The following is a 6671-nucleotide window of genomic DNA, read 5'->3' as shown; positions in this document are numbered from 1 at the left end:
ATAATCAAAAAATAATTATTTCTACTTCGAATTTGTGGTCTCGAAACCATTGTTTCAACTAAATCCTAATTCGAGATTTTACAATATTTACATATATCCATGAGTTTAAAAGTACCAATTGGCAACTAGATAGTGTGATGCGTATCTCCGACTTTATCCGAATTAAGCGATCTATCAAACCTCTATAAAACATGGAAAAGAAACAGAGTAAGCTTTATAGCTTAGTAAGCCCGTATAATTCAAAATTTAACTTACCATTTATTCATAATCAAGCAAATTAAATAAAGTATATCAAATTCACTTGCAAAATGCCTATACACAAGCATTCATCAATATGTTAGTCTCATAGGTACAAATAACCAATATTTATCTCAATTTCATACATCAATATATTATATCATACCTACTTCATGTAACACATATAACATATGTAACAATTCATCCTTATTCATATAATCAACAATCCGTCTATATAACCAATAATTCATTTGTATAACCATTAGTAGAATTTATGCCCATTGAACCTATTAGAATATTGATAGATACACGGGTGATACACACTAAGTGTATTAATCGATAATCTGTCAATTTATAATGGTATTCACTCTTTCCAGCTATGATCGGTAAACTCATTCTGAGTTGATGAACAATAAGCTCTATCAAGCTGGAAATAGTAAGCTCTAACGAGCTGAGAACAGTAAGCTCTTATGAGCTGATATATCAGTAAGCTCATATGAGCTGCAGTGAGTCCGCAACACATGTAGGATCTCGACCTAAACGGTAACCCTAGTGACATGTCACTCATATCCTATGAATTTCTATGTTCAAATGGAGCTCGAAAACCATCAGGCTATATCAATAGGGTATTCGAATTTAAAGTAAATCATTCACTCATTACAGACATTCATTTCAAATAATTACAAGTATTTAAAAGTTTGATTCTAATTATACGAACTTACCTCGAGTTGCTCAGATGGAAATTATCGACTATTCGTTCACTTTTCCTTTTCCCCGATCTAATCCCGATCTCAGCTTATCTTACTCTATATATTTTCTGAAACAGCCCATTTTTTTAAATCAAATCAGAACAGTGGTTTCAGAATCACTTAACCGAGTCAAAATATTTATTTTATTATTTTATTAAGGTTTACAGCATGATAGAATGATAGTATAAAAATTTCGTTAAGAAATTTTATCGTTTAAATGCTTAATTCGGTAAAAAGGACTAAATCGCATAATGCGTAAAAGTTGAGTACTATTGTTTAAAGGTATTAAATAGATATGGTTTATTAATATGGAAGTTCTTATTATGTTATTTGACCATTGTAAATGTGAGTGGACAATTATATCCATAGCTTAAATGTTATATGTTAATGTTTTAATAAGGTTAAAATAGTAAAATACATATTATGCTAATTAAAATTAAACCAAACATGAAAATTAGTTCATTTCATGTTTATTGTTTCTGAAATTCATAAGAAAAGAAAAGAAGAAAAAATGTTTAGGGTTTGGCACTTATTTTGATTAATCAAGGTATGTAATTTGCTCGGTTTCTGATAATTTCTACGTTTTTGTGATCGTTACTTGATGTTCTATAAAGCCCATGCTTAAATTTCTAATTTTGATGATGATTTTGAGTTATTCTATTGTTGATTTTGTAAGTTTTGTGAAGTTAGTTGATGGAAAATAAAAGATATGTTTTGAATTAGTATATTTTGTCTTTGAATTTTTAATGAAATTGAGTAAAATGGACTAAATTGTGAAAATGTGTTTTTGAGGGATTAAAATGTGAAATAAATGAAAGATGTGGGCTTTTATGAGGTATGTGAAAATTTGGCTAGATTATGTTTAAAGAAATTTGGTGTATTTTGTGATTTTATGAATTAGGGACTAAATTATCAAAAATGTAAAAATGTGAAGGCTAGTTTGTAAAGTATCTTAATTACATGTTTTTGGATTTAATTAAATGAATGTGAAAGTGAATATGTTGAATTTGATAATATATATAGACCAAGATAAGCTGAGTTCAGGTTTAGATCGGGGGAAGGAAAAGATTAACGAGTAGCCGATAGTTGATATCTGAGTAACTTGAGGTAAGTTCGTATAATTAGAATCGAACTTTAAATTAATTTTATGTATTTGAAATGAATGTATATAGATTGAATATATGTAATTAATGAAATTTGAATGCCTATATTAATGTTTATCATGAAATACCGAGTCCCGTTTGAACCGTAGAAAGTCGTAGGAACAAGTGACATGTCACTAGGGTTACCGTTTGGTCAAGCTCCTGCATTTGTTGCGGACTCACCATAGCTTGTATGAGCTTACCGTTTTAGCTCTACGGAGCTTACCGTTCAGCTCTTCGGAGCTTACCATTTATCAGCTCAAGAGGAGCTTACTGATCATGGCTCAAAAGAGAAAAAAATGATGATGAATTGACGGATTACCGATTTATACACTTAATGTGTATCACCCGAGTATCCCTCGATATTTCAGTTAGTTCAACGGGCATTATACCGATATGATTTATGAAGATTATATGATATAAGAGCTATATGATTTACATGAATTATAAGTTACATGAATTACATGGATTTTATGATATATGAATTACATAACTTATGTGAGTAATATGATACATGAGATACTTATATAATTAGTATATGATGTTATATGAATGTTAATTGATTGGTATGAAGGAATGAATATATGTATGTTAGATGACTAACTTGTGAATGGTGATGTGATTAGGCATTATGAGCAAATGGGTTGAATTTTAATTTGTTATAATGCTTATTATCATTTGGTAAGTTTAATTCTATATTATACGTGCTTACTAAGCTTAATTCTTACTCCGTTTATTTTTCCATGTTTTATAGGTCTGAAGCTTGCTCGATTCGGTTAAAGTTGGAGATTACTATCACACTATCCAGCCAACTTTTGGTACTTTTGGAACTTATGTAAATGATGTAAATATGGCATGTATAGGCTAATTTTTAGGTTGAATCATAGGATTACTTATACTAAAGAATGTGATGTGAATTTTTGGTACCTGTTCAAGCTATGTGATGTGGCTTGAGTTGGAAATGGTTGGCTTAGTATGAAAGCTTATATTATATGTCTTTAATATGGTAAATTTGATGAATGGTATTTGGTATGTATAGAGTTGAATGTTGATAAATTAATTTGTTTTGTTGTGAATGATTTGATAAAGATGGAACAGGTATGAATTGGTTATATTTTGCATATGAAATGGTTGTAAAATAATTTCCAATTGTGGCTATGTATGCTTGTGATATTAGGGTGGCAAGATGGCTTTGTAAATAGCCTATTTTTGCCCACACAGGTAGGGACACGAGCTTGTGTCTCAGCCGTGTTGTTCGAAGGCCATTTCAAAATGAGCCTGAGCAGGCTACACGATCACACAAACACGGGCATGTGCTAGGCCGTGTAGCCAAGTTAGTTTCGAGCATGGGCTAGACACAAGGGCGTGTGACTGGCCGTGTGGCAAAGTCAGTAGCCTCCCTAATTTTCACACTACCTGGCACACGGGCGTGTCATGTGGCTGTATGGACAAGTCAGTATGTATGCCCTATTTTCCCATGGCCTAAACACACGAGCGTGTCTAATGCCGTGTGAAGCACACAGCCTATTCACACAGGCGTGTAATAGTTAAAAAGTTGAAAATTTTCTAAGTTTCTGAAATTTTTAATATGTTACAATTTAGTCCTAAATGTATGATTAAAGTTTAATATGTATAATTTAAGTACATAATGGAGGTGAACGAATGTTATTGATAAAATTATGATGTTTCTGGATAAATAATTGTTCTAAATTGAATTACAAGTCTGGTAATACCTCTTAACCTATTGTGGTGACAGTTAGGTTGTTACATTATCAAATTTAGCACATTCAGCATTCAGTCTATTCAATTTAGCCTATAATTTATAATTTGGAAAATTTACACATTTGCCCCAAATGTTTCACATTTTCACAATTTAGTCTTTATCATATAAAATTTCAAATTCATGCAATTTAGTACAAATTCATGCTAGCCGAATATTACCCATTCCCATATTAGCCCATATTTTCAATTTATTCACACTTTTATCCACCATATTTCATATTTTCTCAATTTAATCCCTTTTTGACATTTTTGTAAAAAATCACTTTACAAAAACTATTAATCTAACATTAAACCTTCCAACTCCATCATAATTAATCAAATTACTCAAGCATTCAACAATGACAACATGATAAATCTTTAACAGTTTTGAAATTTAAGGTACAGGCTAGCTAGAATACGAAGCAACGATCTCAAAAACATAAAAATCATTAAAAACGGAGCTAAAAATAGACTTAAATGTTCAAGTCACCATAGCCGAATGTCCAAGCTCTCAAATGGTGTTTTTCAAGCCCTAAATTCGGTGGCGGTGTTTTATGAAGATGAAGAAAATTTGTTTTTATCATTTTTAACTTAAATTATTTTATAATTACTATATTAACCTTTAATAAAACCTTAATATATCACATAAGCCATGGACATAAATGTCCACTAACCTTAACCATGGTCTAATTTTAAATAAGGACTCCCACAATTTAATTTCATAGCTATTTAATACTTTTAACTATTAGAACTCAAGTTTTATGCTTTATGCGATTTAGTCCTTTTTACTGAATTAAGCATTTAAACGGTAAAATTTCTTTACGGAAATTTCACGTAATTAATCTATCATACTATAGACCTTATTAAAATTATAAAATAAATATTTTTACTTTAAATTTGTGGTCCTGAAATCACTATTCTGATTTGACTAAAAATAGGTTGTTACAGCTTGGCCGTGTGGCCCAAGTCAGTGAGTTACACAGGTACGAACACAAGCTAGGACATGGTCATGTGTCCCTATTTCGAATTCCCACACAGTCTGAGACACGGGTGTGTCTCTTGGTCGTGTGAGCCACATGGCCGTATGACCCCTGCGGTGTTTAAAATTTTCACTATTTTTTGAAAAATTCTCTGAGTTTTTTATTTAGTCCCGACTTGTTTCTAACGCATTTTTGGGGCCTTGAGGGCTCGTATGAGGGACAATAGGTATGTTTTGACATGGTTTTAATATGTTTATCATTATGATATGAAATGTTTGAAATTTCTATCCGTTTGAATTGTAAACTCTGGTAATGCTCCGTAACCCTATTCCGGCGACAGATAAGGGCTAGGGGTGTTACAAGACTGGTATGGTTTGAATGTTGTCATGGTATAAAAATATATTGTAACAACCCATTTTTCAATGGTGTCAAAAACATTGATTTTGGGACCACAATTTCGACGAGTGAGTCCGTAACTACTATTTAATATTTTTGAGTCAAAAACAGTGTTATAATGAATTTTGATTTAATAAATTTTTCTATTTGGACGACTAGTTAAAGTTCAAGTTGTTTGACCCTAAGGTTAGTGGTTTTTGAAAATGGAGTACCAAGACCTCGTTTCTGCAAACCAAGGCCGTAAATATTTTTATTAAATATTTATGGATTTTTTATATAGGTGAATTGAATTTTGATCCAAAAATTTTAATGATTGGATGGTTAATTAAGGTATTAGTACTAAATCATAAAAATCATAAAAGTTAATCGCTATTGATTTTTACAAGCTTAAATGTTTAATATTTTTTAAGGTTTTAAAAGGCAAATAAACCCTTTATAATAATGACAGACAGTTTGTATATTTGTTAATTGAAAAAAATATGTTTATTATAATATTAATTAATAATATATGGTAAAACATTAGGAAACAAGGTTATCTTCTTTAGTTTTTTTGTTTCACCATCGAAAACTCACCAAAAAGAATAGGGAAGTCATTTTTGTTAAGCTCTTAACCTTCGGCCCTTGCATGGTAAGCCTCTCAAGGCCCGTTTTCCCATAAATTTTATGTTTTTGATATCATTGTAGCTTAATCTAACTAATTGTACCTTAATCTAACTAACCCAAGTTTTAAATCATAAAATTTTCAAAAGTTCTAAAATTTGACATTGATAGTTTTTTATGTTTCAAATGTTAAATGGTTGAGTTTGAAGCTTTGATAGGAAATAGGACTATTTTGTAAAGTGAATTTTGTTAGTTTTGAGTTTAAGGACTAAAATGAAAATATGTTGTAATTAGCATAAATTCTTATAAATATAGATACTTGAAGGCTGTATTAAGATGAGATTAAAGTCGGATTAAAATTTTGGGGTTTAAATGTGAAAAATATGTTTGTTTTGGTTTTAGGGACTAAATTTAATAAAAAGAAAAACTTTAGGAAAATTTTGAAAAATGAATAAAAGATGTCATATACATGAAATGAGATGATTTAAAGTGTTTGGATTTGATAATTGGAAATAAATTACTGTATAGATCAAGAATCAATAGATAATCGAGGGAAAGAGAAAACTACAAATTAGTGTTTGACACTCTTGCTTTTGTTATTTGCCCCTGGTAAGTTCATACGGTATAGTTATGTGTATTTATTAATATTCATATTTGAATTGTGTAATTTGTGATATTGGATGTATTCAAAATATTTACAAACTGATACAAAGGTGAGAAAAAAACTAAATTGAAAAGTGTTATACTGATATGTGTACTAAGCCCGGATGAACATAGGATAAGATACAATTGGCATGCCAATAGGG

This window comes from Gossypium hirsutum, chromosome A08 (assembly GCF_007990345.1).
Source record: "Gossypium hirsutum isolate 1008001.06 chromosome A08, Gossypium_hirsutum_v2.1, whole genome shotgun sequence".
In the NCBI taxonomy this organism is placed as follows: domain Eukaryota; kingdom Viridiplantae; phylum Streptophyta; class Magnoliopsida; order Malvales; family Malvaceae; genus Gossypium; species Gossypium hirsutum.
This window is presented reverse-complemented; position numbering follows the sequence as displayed.